Genomic DNA, 15,000 nt, shown 5'->3' on the forward strand with positions numbered 1-15,000 from the left:
GTGTGTGTGTGTGTGTGTGTGTGTGTGTGTGTGTGTGTGTGTGTGTGAGTGAACGTGGATGTGGTCAGGCCCAGTCATCTTCTAGGCAGCTAAGAGGAAACCCACATCAACTGCCATACACCACACTCTAGGAATAGAACTGCCCAGTGCAGGCAGGAATGGAATGGCATGCCTGGCCTCACCCCTCCTCTCACACCACCTCACCCGTCCTCAGGCCTCCTCGTGCTCACCCCTTCCTAGATCTAGCTCCCTCAACCTATAGTCTATTGAACCCTTCATTTGCACCCTTCACTCATCCATTCTTTTTGGTCTTATTTCCCCCTACTCTCCCGATTTGCATAACTCCTTGTCGCTGCTGTTATTCTCAGGGAGGCTACATGTGCTTCCTTTATAGTGCTGATGAGCTTCTCCCAGGGCTCCTGCCACCAAACATGGCTAGTTGTAATGTAGCTGCAGCACATTGTACCGCTGCTTGTGCAAGTCCCTGCTTCTATTTGAATTTTGTTCCTCAAACTCTGCACCAATCATTTTGCCTCTGAGATGTGTATCTAAAAATCTGAGAGCTGATGTTGTTTCTTCGAAAACCCGGTTTAATTTGTGAGAGTATCAGTTCCTCTGACCTTGTCCTACCAGCGTCCATGTCTCACCAACCAAAGCTTCCAATGGAAAAAAAAAAAAAAAGCCACTTGGTTTATGTACGTTTGACCTCTCTTTGTAGCGGTGGTGGCAGAATCACCAAAGCATGGAAAAAAGAGGAGAGATAAGACATAGAAGAACTTATCACCTTATCTCTAGCTCTGTGAGCTTACACAAGCTCACCAGTCTGGACCTGTTAATACCACGCTTGTACTTATAGAGCTGTTGACAGTTTTAACATACAGCTGTCCTCAATTCCTGCAAAGCAACATTTTCAAAAATGTATTTAAACTGTGCTACATTGTTCGTGTATATCTGTTAACCTTCGTGACTACAGTCTTATCTTTACCTTTTTCAGGGTGGGCACTTATCTAGAAGAACAGTTGAGCCGCCATGTGACCCAAAGCGCTTCCCAGGAGAGGTAAGAAATGTTCTTTTTTTTTTTTTTTTTTTTTTTTTACATTATATTCACCACTTTTCTCCATCACCCTCCTCGCCACAATCTTTTTAGAAAACTGGATTCCCTCCAGCAAAGAACAAGCCAGAGGCCACATCCCTTTACACTTCAAATCCCTTAGTGTAAAGTGTCAGCGGGGGAGCACACACACAATATTACATCTTTAGACCTGACGTTCACAGGTAGAATCAGCTGTGGCGCCGTCATAGAAATTCCTTCTGTGGTGTAAAAGAATTCAAATGATGCAACTCAAAGTTGTGAAACTTCAACATACAGTACTCCAAAACTGTAATGTAGAAAGAAGGAAGAAAGAAGAGACAGACATAAAGAGAAGTAGCGGTGACAGAAAGATGGAATGTGAGGAGGAGAGAAGCCAGCACAATTCCCTTAATCAAAAGAAATTGGAGTCAAGTGACCATCAGCTGTTTGATCAATATGGTCATGAGTCCTCAGGTATGCAAAGCCAGATGTACGACCACACGACTGCTCCTCTCCTCTCCTCTCCTCTCCTCTCCTCTCCTCTCCTCTCCTCTCCTCTCCTCTCCTCTACCTGTTGTAGTTTATTAAGTTTGAGTTAGTGCTCCCATTATGTGTCAGGCTAAGTGTTGGAGCCAGCATGGCGGTGGCCTCTGCCTGTCACGCCTCAGGGCTAATGGGAAAGAATGACAGGAATCTGCAACTGATAATGCCACGCTTGGAGATGTTCGTCAGCAGATAATCTCCCATATCCTTCCCCTCCCTTAGGCTCCTCCAGGTCTTCTGCTTGATCTCGTCCCTGCAGTTCACTACCACCACACCCTCCCTCCCTCCTCCATGTTTGCATCATCTTCATCTTCACCACTGACACTTTCTCATTCTTCTTTTTTTATAATTCTTCTCTCATGCATCAATATGTTTCTCCTTTACAGACTACTGTACGTATCTATAATGGAGCTCTTTCCTCACTCTCTCCTCAGATGGGGTCTACTGAGTCTCCCCACCCAGACCTGACCAAACCGGCCGGCCCTCCCCGGTTCACTGCTCTCTGGCTGCTGTCAGTTGCTCAGTAGGCAGTGTAGATCCTGTGTAGCAATCAGCAGCTACATCTGGCTACTGGGTCTCTGACGGCTCTGCCTATGTCCCTGTCGAGCGTGCCCATTCCTCCGCCATTGGCTGGTGACACATTCCAGTCCCCTGATTGGCTGCGTCGCCAGGGGGGCTCCATCCTGTGACCCCATAGACAGGATGTTCTCTGTGTCACAACTCCACAAGAGGCCCTTGTCAAGGCTTTTTGTGTGTTTTTCTTTTTCTTTTTTTTTTACTCCTTCGTCCTTCTGCCATTCTTCTTTTAATTCTCACTGTTTCTGCCTCACTCCCGCTGCGTCTCTGTTCGATGATCTTTGTATAAGATGTCCTTGGTTACAACTATGAATGTTCTATGACAATAATTTCTAAGAAATTTGTTTATTCGACGCCTGTTTGAAAAGCCTTTCGGAGAGAACTTTTGCTTCATCCTGAACCTGGCATACAATGTAGATTTCTGTGTGGTTCAATTCTACAGCTACATTGTCTGCTGGGTTTCTGGGTAGCAATAGAAACATCAGTTATTTAACCCTCAGGTGCTGATAAAGGTACGTATTCATCTATTCTGGCAATGTGCTTCGTGTGCCTGACCCTGACAATTCAATAAAAAGAAAATACTTCAAATTAATACAACTGAGTGACCCGTGCTGTCGTTTGTCAGACTCAATATAATTTTTGAAGGGTGTAAGAAAATCTCGGAATGTGCAAAATCTAAATTGATTCAGTGTTGCTTGTGTGTCCCAGGAGTTAACCCCGAGCAAGAGATGCCAGGAATATTCTATAACTCAGCACAAAGCTGGGTTGTTGTGTGTCAGGAGGTTGTCAGACTGCTGTCAGGCTGGCTCCTTATTAGTGGGACAGCGCTGTCTTCCCTGCAGCCAACACACACACACACACACACACACACCTAGGATTATACCAAAACTTCACAACAATGCTTTCAGAAGACATTCTGCATCCCGACTTGTGTGTGCAGCTGTGAGAGTGACACACTTGCAGACACCTTATTCAAAGCAACTTTTACATCCACCGGTTTGTCTTCACTTCACAATTCAAATATAAATTAGTATGTCTAATTTCTGAGAGCAACTTCCCTCAAGGGACACTCCTCTTCACACACACACACTGAGAGGAAACATTGTAAACATATGTCAAGGCACTGAGCCACATAAAGACATTTACAAAGGGGCATGATTCCTCTTTGAATGTATGTATTCAGCAGGGATTCAGCAGCGGCATCTTTGTCCTGTTGCAGCCCTGCAGCAACACTCTGGCAATACAGGTGAAAATATAATGAGTCTCCACAGCTGAGATAAGAAAAGAAAGTCCCTTACAACAGCAAACCTTGTCAATTACAGAGTTTGTCTTCTGTTATCACCAAGTCAGAGAGATGACTTTTGGATTGCTGTAAATTTATTGAAAAAAACTTATATGTAAAGGTCATCAAGGGATAATAATGAGAAAGGCTAAAACAATTGGTGAACTATTCAATTAGTCAAAGGACAGAAATTTCATGGATAAACATTTAGTGATTTGTCATTTATCAAGACAAATTACAAACATAATCAGCTTTCACCTTTGGAAATGTGAGGATTTACTTGTTCATGTTTAATATCTTTGTAAATGGGGTTTTGGATTTTTGGTTGAACAAAGTGTGATGCTCCGACACTTTGATGGTACATGTAAGCAGTCCACACAATCAGCCTCTGGGATGCATAATGAGAAAAGTTCAAGCACTTTGGAAGACACCTGGTTTATTTGTCTATACAGTATTAAAAGGAGTAATATTACATCCCCCATACACGCAGCTCATTCAGTGCATACACAGATGGGCATGCCAGTGTTGTATTCAAATTGAAAATGTGCACCAATTCTTTGTGTAACAGGTTTTCAAAGGCAATGCTGAATGAAAGGGTTTGCACGTAAACAAAGGAGTTGACATGGTTTCAAACAGTACAAGTTTTTCAATAAATTCCTGTTGAAATGACATGTTTCAAACACAATATAAAGTGTGCTATGAAATAAAAGCTGAGATGTGTAATAGCTTGATGAAACAAGCACTCTAGTTGCAGCAGAGATGACCTCAAAAAAGGACAAAACATAACGTCTTTATGTATGTAATGGATTTGTTTTTATTAAATGTCCCACACACTGAATCACAGGTCTCATTTCCATCATCAATGCAGGTCGTGCCCATGTGTGACTACTCAAGTCCTCAATTCAGCTCCACAAACTGTTTTCGTGACAATATTACATGAGCCTAACAAATCCATCAGGGCCCAGTATGAGAATCCCAACAATGCAAGTGGTTGCTAATGGCCTGTGATGGGAGGAGTGTGTGGGCGGTTTATTGTTGCTTTGATAAGCTCTTGATGACGTGCGTGGTGTGAGGACTGCATGCACAGTCAGAAAATGCAAAACAACAGAATGCTGAGAAAAAGAGTGATGATGATGATAATAGGGGAAAAACTGAAACAAAACAAACTGTAGGAGAGATCAGGCCATCTGTCCTCGTCTGTCACACGTAAACATGTTCAAGGAGGACAGGGGAGAAGGTGAAGGTGCTATCATCTGAAGGTGGCATCAGTGATATCATCAGCCGGCATCCCACCTCGTCTCAGAGGTACAAACACACACTCCCTCTCGCGTTTGCGTCACTGCTGTAATAAGTCATTGGAGTGTCACGTAACGACCTCTACTGTAGGGCTTCCCCCATCAGTAAGCCTTCACAGGCAGAAAGGGCGAGAGGGGATTTACATGCCAAATATCACAGGAGTCACAGGGAGTTCACCAGAAAAAAAAAATCTGACGTCATCAGTTAAAGCTGGGAAATTTGGGAAATTTTTTGTTGAGTTCTATGTTTAGGTAATCGCAATCACGGTAATACCAACACTCTTTAAAATTAAAGAAGAAGAATAATACAAAAAGAGGTCATTCGTAACTGACCTATGCATATCCGGCCCTTTTGACAGGATACATTCATTTATCACTGCCTTTTAAAGTTGTTACAAATTTCAGTTGAAAAAAAAAACTTTTATGGTGCACTTTGTATAATTTGGGTTCCAATTACTTGTTTGCTACGGTAATGAAATCGTCCTTGTCCTCGATACAATATTTACCACTTGGTTAATGCCTGCACTCGTGGTTGAAATGATCCAACACTGACTGTTGGTAGGAAACAGGAAACAAAAAGTGGTCTCCCGAGTTCATGTCAAACATTTTATTGACCCATCCATTCACCCCGACCTCCTCATTCTGTGGACTTTAAGGCTCCGTGACAACTTCACTAGACCTCCTACAGTCAGTCTACAGTCAGCTGTAGAATATTTAACCACTGTTGACAGGAACTCAGGTTGCTCTCCCTTCAAAACAATACAATGAATTAAACACCTCCTGACACTGGGTACTTAAAGTCCACTTCAATTGAAAATTTCAATGTCTTTAAAGGAGCTGAAATGAAAGTGAAACTTCTGGCTTCTCTACCAGATGTGAGAAAACTTGATACTTGATCCTATTTTTACATCCAAAAAAAGCCTGTGTTTAGTTAGTTCAGACATGTCTGTAATAGTAGCAGGACAAAGAAGACTGAAAACTAAACATTCTACATAATATCATAAAAATAGATGAAAAACGTACTTAGGCGACTGAGGTGGAGCATTTCATGTTTTGCCCCAGACAGCTCACAAAGATATAGGTTCATTTAAAATCACAAAGGTTTAATTCTCTTCATGTAACACCTGTTGTGTCTTCGAACATGGACAGTAAATATCAAATGTTTTTCAGATTTTTTTTAGTTTCAAAAGGACATTTTGTTCTGCAGAAATGACGGGAGGAGGATGATGAGGGAAAATAAGAAAAGCTCAGACTGAGACTGGAGGCAAAGTGTTTTTCTCAGGTTCCAGTTTGAGGTATAAATTCATAAATTCATAACCTTCTTACCCACCACATCACTGTAAAAGCAGTCATTGTACTGAGCTTATGTCACATCTGCAAAGGTCTGTGGGTCTCATTGAAGTGGGAATCATTGAGTTGCACTTGAGAAACAGTTCTCGTTGTACACTGACATTTTAGAGGTCAATTACCTTTAAATACTCATTCTAGTGAAGTACTTCACAGATCACCAAAATGTTGTTCAGCCATTCTTTGTTTTACTATGATAAATGTAAAATCAAAAAGATTTACAAAATAAATAAAAAACAGACTGGCTTTCACATTTCTGTCTGATAAAGGAAGGTGACAATTGAGCTGTAAGACTTCATTCCTCGATGTGTTATAATGTCGGGAGAAAATGTTTTCTCTATATATGTTTAACTGTATGCCTGTTTGAGAACAGATTTCACAAAGTATCAGTTATACTAGCATTTTCCAACCATCCATTTTATCCAAACTTGGGTCACAGGTAGCCTGGCTGCGCTGACTGTCACTCACAGCTTCAGTTCTCTTTGCTGTGATAACAGTCTGGTAAACATTTTAATAAAAATAGGCTGTGCTCAAGGAAAAATGCTCTGGAAAAAACGGGAGTTAGTTGCAGCGGTGGCAGCGTGTCGGCCGGGATTGGCGCGAGCTGTTTGCTTAAAATGAACCTGAGGTCTACGCCCAGTGGGAAGGAACTGCAAGCGATTCTCTATGGAGGGTGACAGACCCACGTAGGATGCCTCCTAATCAGATCCACTTCAACTTTAAGGGACCCTGTAATTAGTATTTACTTGGAATGAATTAATTGGACACTTACTTAATGGAAAATTATTCACAAAAGATGGACTTCTACAACAAGGCATTATGGGACAAAGGTGGAGTAGGAGTTAATGCACAAACCATGAAAAGAAATATCCACAGTTCAAATCCAGTCGGGGATCCTTGTTCCTTTTACTTCATGTCTCCAATCATTTTGTTCCACGTCTCTGTCGACTGTCAATAAAGGCCCACAAAGCTCCCCAAAATGTTTTCAATCAACTTTCCAATGACTGAGCATTTCAAGGCACTAACCACACATGAACATGGTTAGACTGTGGTTGTCTGTAAGTACTACAGCAGTGTTGATTCAGTGGAGGTATAAAATCAGAGCATTGTTATGACCCTGAGCATTTCTGGATGAATGTCCAGCATCAGTTCATGTGACATCATCATGAACCAAGAAGGCAAAAAAAAGTGATGGAGAGATATGGAAACTTCTACATAGGCAAATGGAGAGGAATCGGGTTTTAAGAAAGTACCTCTAAACTCTAAATTAAAAGAATGATATTCCTGATCAACTCATTTCACCTCGGTCTTTGCTCCAGACTCAAAGTACCAAAGATGATGATGCAGCAAAACAAGGTTTGGAGGGAAATAAACATGGTTTACCACATCCAGGTCTAAATAACCATCTAACATACACATAGACAACCGCTACAAGGGCTGAACGTGAACGTACGTGATGCTTGATGACGCACACTGAATCAGGACAGTTACGTAAAAACCTTACGTCCAAACTGGTGACTAAGCATCATTTCCAACATGATATCCCAGATTGTGGACTGGAGCGACCAGTAATTACTGCAGTGCAATGCAGGCTTCATATGTTGTGCCAGTCTCTACTTTGGTTTGACCACAAGTTCACCAGACATTCAAAGTGTTGGTGACTTTCACATACCAAACCTGGTGAGTCAGCCAGAGGAGGAAACTACCACAGAGTTTGGTGTGAAGGCGTTTGAAACAGCTGGAACCAACATGATGTGGAAGGCATCGTGAATAATGCCCAAATTCACAAAGTTCAATGTGCATCCTCACTAAAAAAAAAAAAGTTTGATTGCATACAAGAGGGCAACAGTACTTGAAAACAACCAGACAGACCAAAACCAAAGATCTTGAGTGAAACCTAAACATCCAGTTTCTGGCACAAAATAAATTTAAAAAAATACAGTCAAAATCCAGAGTTGGAAAATAGCACAGAAACAGCTTCAGGCTTTTGGTTAACTGATGGATAAGGTTGTAATGCTGGTAACTTTGTAGAATTAACTACAGATGAAACTGTTTCTTGAGATAACTTACTTTTGGGCTATGGGTTAAGAAAAGCACAGGGACAGCTTTTTCTGCAACACCACTTCTTTTAATCTTCCTCCTTCACAAAATACGAACAACCAAACTACCTACCAAAACATGGCCTTATCACCTTACCACATACCACTCCGCCCAACCTAAATCAAGACCAACATCACCACCAAGGTGCACCGTATTATACCGTCCCAAATCAACGATACAGAACAATCACAAAATAATTTCCCAACAAAAATAAATCTCATCTTTAAATGTGTTAACGAAATAAATCTCTACTGGATGTGTAACCCACAGATAGCATTACCTGTGTCCGTAAGATGTTTGACATTCCCGGCACATCCTCACATGATGTCCCGTCCTCATTATGTGCTTTTCACTGCGTCCTGCAAAGGTGTAACACTTTCAAGGCAGCGTTTTGTCTGCATGTTTTGTCTTCCTTCCTCATTTGGTCATGTTTCCTTGATCTCTGTGCTTCTGTCACGGGTAAACGTTGTTAAACGGCTTCTTTTGTGTCCATTTTGAGGTTATTGTTGTCATTTCCTACTTTTAGTTTTTAGAGGCTGCTTAAAAACATTAAGACAGTAATGTAGTGAAGTTTTCTACGACCGGGAGTTTGCACATGGGTGTTTTATTTTGAAAATGTTCTCAGAATTTTATTTTGTTTTCTCGACAAACTTCCTGTCCAGCTGATCTGCTCTGTTGAGATTGCCGCGGTCTGCGTGCCTCTTCCGTCAAAAATAGACTTACTGCCTGTCTTCCGCAGAGCAGCTCCTGGGACGCTGGTGAGCCGGTGGGATATAAAGCGTTGACTTCAATGACGCCGACTCACTCCGGCAGCCATGTCGGAGACGGAACGCGTCGCCGACAGAACCAGTGGAAAAATAACCTCGATCTAAGTCAGGTTGGATATATTACTGCTGATCTTTCTACAGCCACAAACAAAGTTAAATCTGAGCCTCATATCTAGCTGTGGAGCTGTTTGTGCTCCTTCAGGTCTCCAGCATGGTGTTCTTTGGGTTTGTAGGTGTCATGTTTATCTTTTGGTCCGAGCAAACCACTGTCATGGCCGCCTGCTGCTCTCTTCCTGCTCCTGACGCAGTGGATGAGTGTTGGCTGCACCTTCTTGGGTCCATACTTATTTTTTTATCCAGCATTTCATCCACAAAAGCCCGTGTTGGTGTTTGCTGTTCCTTCAACATCATGGCAATCAATCTCAAATTACCTGGAGGCCACAGGCCAGGTTGTTCTGTTACAGGGGACAGAGTTGAACATTTAGCAATTATCTTTTAGCAACTTTTAGACCAACAGCGTTCTGCCGAAGTTGAGACAGGAAATATTTATCTGTCTCACCATTGATCCACTGCAGCTCACAGGTCCATTGTTGGTGTTTTCAGCGGGAGTCAGCGGTCAGCATGTCCACTCTGAATGGTCTGTGGCTTCGATGCGCTGTTTTCTGAAACTTTCTTTTATTATAGCGAGCATTAAAGTTTCAGATATTTGTGCTACAGTACGATAACTCTGTGGGATCAGACCACTCGGGCACAACACAGTTCCCACGCACCTCAGTGAGCCACAGGCACCCATGACCCTGTCGGTGGTTCACTGCTTGTTCTTTCTTTAGACCAGGGGTCTTCAACGTTTTTCAGGCCAAGGACCCCCAAACTGATAAAGAGATGGAGCAGGGACCCCCTACTATATATATTGTATAAAATTGTGTTTTATATTAAACTGGAGGAGTGCAGGAGGCTTGGAGGGACAGGTCCAGGTTAGTCTCACGCTGTGAGTGAAGCGGTGCTCAGCTTGAGAGAGCTCCTGTGTGTCGCTGAATGTGTGTATTTCTGACTGAAAGATAACATCTTCTGCCTCCATTTATCCATTCACTACAATATGATGGATTCATGTTAATGTCTATTTAAAGACATTTAAATTTGTGGGAAAAAAAATAGAAAAAAAAAAAAAAGAAAAATTGTCTAATTAACCAAAAATTTCACGGACCCCCAAAAGGTCACGGACCCCCTGTTGAAGACCTCTGCTTTAGACCACTTTTGGGAGGTATTAAACTCTGCATACCGGGAACATCCAACAAATTGATCTGACCCAGACAACTAGCCATCTCAGTTTGGCCCGTTAGAGTCACTCAGGTCCTTATGCTTACTTTTCTTTCCTGCTGCCAAGTCATCAACTTCAAGTAGTGACGACCTGCTGCCTAATATATACCACCTTTTGACAGGTGCCATTGTAACAACATAATTCATGTTATTCACTTAATGTGTCAGTAGTTTTAATGTTTAGACTGGTCAGTTAACATTTGAATACAGACATGAACATAATTGCATACAGTATTGTCAAAGCATGTTGTATGAGGTTTACAATTACAGTGATCTGAATTATTAGACTTAGACTATAAACCTTTTACAACCCCGTTTCCCAAAAAGTCAGGGCACTGTGTAAAATGTAATAAAAAACAGAATGTAATGATTTACAAATCACATAAACCCATATTTTATTGCAAATAGACCAAAGACAACATGTCAAATGTTGAAACGGAGACATTTTTGATTGTTTTATGAAAAATATTATGTTCACTTTGAATTTGATGCCAGCAACATCTCAAGGGAGTTGGGACAGGGTTAACAAAAGACTGGAAAAGTTGTTTTATGCTAAAAAGTGTACATTTTATACAGCGCCCCAACTTTCTGGGAAACGGGGTTGTACATCTGCTTTGAAAATATTGCATTTCATTATGGCCACGCCAGTAAAGCAACCACCAACCACCAACCCCACGACTCAGCACACCCATGTGTAGCCTTTTCTACCTCCAGACTGAATGTCAGTCATGCATACAGATGACAGCATCCACCTGGGCTCACTGATACCATCCTAAAAACACAGAGCCATGCCAGGTGACCCTTGGGTATTTCTGTTTGCACCAAGAAGTCAGAGGTGAAGTGCCAGCCACTAGCATCCTGTGACGAGACTTTTTATCTGCTCTCACGTCAGCCCCTAAGTTTAGGTCCACAACCGGCTCAGTGAGCTCAGAGAAACAAGACAGACAAGCATGAGATCGGCATTCTGCTTGGATTCCTTTCTGCGGGAAATCCTGATGAAGCAAAAAAACGCAGCACGTTCCCTGTCATGTCAGACAGATGGACAGACAGGCAGCTGACCTCCTGCCACCACAGCATGTGACAGTGTAGGCTGGAGGACCAGCCAGTGTCAGGGACAGACCGAGGGGACGGTGTTGTGAAATAAGGGTGAGATATCTCTTTCTGTCACCTAAGTTTCAGCGTTTCAGAAAGACGAAGAATCGAAGCAGCTGAGAGGATGCAGGGAGTAAAAGGGGAGCGAGAATGTAGCAGCGCAGCAGACATGGCATGATGTAGATGAAGAGCACATGACAGGAGGTTGGAAGTGTCTCTCCGCCCCATTTGTGCTGTGTGTGTGTGTGTGTGTGTGTGTGTGTGTGTGTGTGTGTGTGTGTGTGTGTGTGTGTGTGTGTGTGTGTGTGTGTGCGTGCCTGCTTGTGTGCTAAAGAATGTCGCCGCCCCCATTTACCTTCGTAATGACATTTCAAGCACCTGACTGCCACTATGATTGACACATAGTGGCATATTTTACAGCTGGGATTGGGAGTTTGTCTTTTTCAGAGACACAATCCTCAATTATTTGAACCTATAACCCTTAAAAACATGTCTATTGATACCGTCAGTCAATGCACATGGCCAAGTAGTAAGACAGGGAAAGTGTAACTAAATGATCTAAAAGATAGCATGTCTTCATTTTGCAAATGCTCTTACTGATTTGAATCTACATGAGAGAAAATATAAGTTAATGTATACAAAATTTAACACAAAGCAGGAAATGTCTGTGCATGGAAATAACATCAAAAAGAAAGAGCTTTTTTTATTTATTTTGAAGCAGAAAAGAGTATTTCAACAACACAGTCACAGACGATCTGCTGTGAATGTCTGGATACTCGCCTGCTGTTATATTGCAGGTCTGAAATATTATGAGGCTTCAATCCCAGCGGCATGGCTCCAGGTCTGTCCACCAGTTATTTGGTCCAGACTGAAATATCTCAACATGTGGATTGACATGAAATTTTGCACAAACACTCATTGTGGCCTGGAGAATGAGATGAGCCACCGACAGATAACAGTTTTCAGGTATTAAGATAAAAATATTTTCACATCTATGAGAAGGAATAAAGGAACACATTTTCCACAGTCTTGTTTGGTAGCATAGATAGATAGATAGATAGATAGATAGATAGATAGATAGATAGATAGATAGATAGATAGATAGATAGATAGATAGATAGATAGATAGATAGATAGATAGATAGATAGATAGATAGATAGATAGATAGATAGATAGATAGATAGATAGATAGATAGATAGATAGATAGATAGATAGATACTTACTTTATTAATCCCACAAGGGGAAATTTATTTCACGACAGCAACATTATAGGTACAGGAAAGCAATAAAACAACAGTAAAAAATATTAAATATAAAAATGCACAGTATATACAATAAATAGAATAAAATAAAATAGAATAATTAAATTAAAACTAACTAAACAATAGTGCAAAGATTTAAACAAACAAGAAACCAGACAACCAATGGTGTTATTGTTGTGTGATGGATTTTGCCAGAGGTGAATTAATGTACAGTCTTATTGCGGTCGGCAGGAATGATCTCCTGTATCAGGAACGATCTCCTGTATCAGGAACGATCTCATGTATCAGGAATGATCTCCTGTATCAGGAACGATCTCATGTATCAGGAATGATCTCCTGTATCAGGAACGATCTCATCTCCTGTATCAGGAATGATCTCCTGTATCTGGAACGATCTCATCTCCTGTATCAGGAATGATCTCCTGTATCAGGAATGATCTCCTGTATCTGGAATGATCTCCTGTATCTGGAACGATCTCCTGTATCAGGAACGATCTCATCTCCTGTATCAGGAATGATCTCCTGTATCAGGAATGATCTCCTGTATCAGGAATGATCTCCTGTATCAGGAATGATCTCCTGTATCAGGAATGATCTCCTGTATCTGGAACGATCTCCTGTATCAGGAACGATCTCATCTCCTGTATCAGGAACGATCTCCTGTATCAGGAACGATCTCATGTATCAGGAATGATCTCCTGTATCAGGAACGATCTCATGTATCAGGAATGATCTCCTGTATCAGGAACGATCTCATCTCCTGTATCAGGAATGATCTCCTGTATCTGGAACGATCTCATCTCCTGTATCAGGAATGATCTCCTGTATCAGGAATGATCTCCTGTATCAGGAATGATCTCCTGTATCAGGAATGATCTCCTGTATCTGGAATGATCTCCTGTATCAGGAATGATCTCCTGTATCAGGAATGATCTCCTGTATCTGTCCTTGTGACAGCGGCTGGAGGAGTCTTTAGGAGAACGTCCTCCTCTGTCCCTGCAGTAGGTGGTGGAGAGGGTGGTCAGGATGATCCAATATGGACAATAGTTTGTTCAGCATCCTCCTCTCCACCACCTTTTCCAGACTGTCCAGTTTGTAGCCGATGATGGAGCCGGCCTTCTTAACCAGTTTGTTAAGTCTGTTGGTGTCTCCGGCTCCAACGCTGCTCCCCCAGCAGACCCCAGTGAAGTACAGTTCACTGGCCACAACAGATGGTAGAACATCTCCAACATCTCGCTGCACACATTGAAGGGTCGAATTTTCCTCAAGAAAAAGAGTCGACTCATCACCTTCTTGTAGACAGCGTTGATGTTGGTCTTCTAGTTCAGTCTGTTGTCGATGGAGATATATATATATATATATATATACTAATATTTAAATTTGTTTGATGATCTGAAACATTTAAGTGTGACAAGCATGCAAAAAAATAAGAAATCAGGAAGTGGGCAAACACTTTTTCACACCACTATATATATATATATATATATATATATATCTTATATATGAACCCTATTGACTTTGGTGACACACATTGGGTGTGTGTTATCAGCAGTTTATTACATTAACACTAGCTGATTAAAAAGTTGGAATGCCACAGAGCTTTTGTTGAGCTGAGGAAAGGACTGTCAAGCAACTATGTTTGTTGCTGCAGGTGACGCAGGACGTGTGCGTTACTTATACCTCACTGTGCAACTGCAGCTCACTCACGTGTGTCCACGCTGGCAGTGTGTCTGCTGCAGCGCTGCAACCGCCGGTCCTTTAACTGAATCATTGACTTTCCTTTGGCTAATGATATTTGAGGTCAAGTATGGAGTTCTGTTAATGTGACATTTGTACAGCAACTCAAAGCAGGCTACGTGAACATATGTTTGTTGTTACTGGGCTACTTTTTTCTACAGTTTAGTCGTTAGTTCACGTTATTGATCAGAAAGGTCACGTTAGTTATGGGAGCGCATCTATATGTACAATTATACAGTGCAAATATTTTGCGCTCTTTGTAATCTTCATGAACCAACATGGTTGGCGGTGGGATGTGTGAAAATCCTGAAATTCAGTGTTCGTCGTGTGATCAGAAAGTGATCTTCCATAACATGAAAAACATTTTTTATAGAGGAGGCGGTTGTTCACGCTCACCCTCCTGTCCTCATATTGATCAACATGAATTCTAATTATATGCACATCACATGTTCAGCTTTTAAATCTACTCCTGCTCATATCAACATTCCTGAACGGCCAAGTGATGCGTCGCAGTAGATGTTGCGGCTGCGAGGGATTGTGGGACGGCGTTATCTCCCGTCCTCGCATCAAGGATGGTCCGGTGTATCCTACGCTAAAGAAGATAAGAA

General features: G+C 41.8%; 2 long non-coding RNA genes across 2 annotated transcripts in view; both read left to right on the forward strand.

Moving 5' to 3' along the window:
* LOC138201532 (uncharacterized) overlaps positions 1 to 2,120 on the forward strand; it is an 8,690-nt gene extending 6,570 nt beyond the window's left edge. Inside the window, exons 2-3 of the long non-coding RNA XR_011178494.1 lie at positions 995 to 1,057; positions 2,050 to 2,120. This is a non-coding gene — a long non-coding RNA (uncharacterized lncRNA). The remainder of the gene's footprint in view (positions 1 to 994; positions 1,058 to 2,049) is intronic.
* The window catches only part of LOC138201531 (uncharacterized), a 44,137-nt gene that overhangs the window by 21,385 nt on the left and 7,752 nt on the right, over positions 1 to 15,000 (forward strand). The gene's annotated exons all lie outside the window — the stretch shown is intronic.

Source organism: Embiotoca jacksoni, unplaced genomic scaffold, assembly GCF_022577435.1.
Source record: "Embiotoca jacksoni isolate LCO1_2020_lvr unplaced genomic scaffold, fEmbJac1.0.p SCAF_2, whole genome shotgun sequence".
Lineage (NCBI taxonomy): Eukaryota > Metazoa > Chordata > Actinopteri > Embiotocidae > Embiotoca > Embiotoca jacksoni.